The 740-nt window shown below is 53.9% G+C and overlaps 1 protein-coding gene across 1 annotated transcript in view; it reads right to left on the bottom strand.

Annotated features, from left to right (window-relative positions):
• The window catches only part of Ldlr (low density lipoprotein receptor), a 27,119-nt gene that overhangs the window by 2,617 nt on the left and 23,762 nt on the right, over positions 1-740 (bottom strand). The window lies entirely within an intron of this gene.

Raw genomic sequence — 740 nt, 5'->3', positions numbered from 1 at the left:
AGTCCTCCCCAAGGCTCATGGTGTTTGAGTCCTTCCTAGGGCTCACAATGCAGGAATCCTCCCCAGGGCTCAGAGTGCAGGAGTCCTCCCTAGGGTTCACAGTGCAGGAGTCCTCCCCAAGGCTCACAATGCCCTCTTTCCTCACCTCCAGGCTCTTGGATCATGCACTTTCTTTTTTCTTTTTTAGAATTATGTTTTTGTGTATGGGTGTTTTGTCTGCATGGAAATCTGTGCCTCACATGTGTGCCTCATGCCTGCGGAGGCCAGAAGGTGTCAGATTCTCTGGAACTGGAGTTACAGACCATTGTGGGTCCTGAGAACAGAACCCAGCTCCTTGGGAAGAACAGTCAGTGTTCTTAGCAACAGAGCCACTTTTTTCCACTCTTCCACATGCTTCTTAAATGCATTATGCCCAGTCCTATCACAGGCCTCTGCAACAGACTGCTTCCTCTGCATATTACCCAATTTCTACCCAGAGGAGCCTGAAATCTCCTGCAGTCATGGAGGATGAAACATGGACTCAAGCATGCTAGGAGGGGCTCTGCCAGTGACTCCTGCCTAAGGCCCCACTGACGGAATCTAGGCAGGGGCTCTACCCCTGAGCCACACGCCAGCCCCTCACTGGGGATTCTAGGCAGGGCCTCTACCCCTGAGCCACACCCCAGCCCCTCACTGGGGATTCTAGGCAGAGCCTCTACCCCTGAGCCACACCCCAGCCCCTCACTGGGGATTCTAGGCAG

Source organism: Microtus ochrogaster, chromosome 5, assembly GCF_000317375.1.
Source record: "Microtus ochrogaster isolate Prairie Vole_2 chromosome 5, MicOch1.0, whole genome shotgun sequence".
In the NCBI taxonomy this organism is placed as follows: domain Eukaryota; kingdom Metazoa; phylum Chordata; class Mammalia; order Rodentia; family Cricetidae; genus Microtus; species Microtus ochrogaster.
This window is presented reverse-complemented; position numbering and strand designations above follow the sequence as displayed.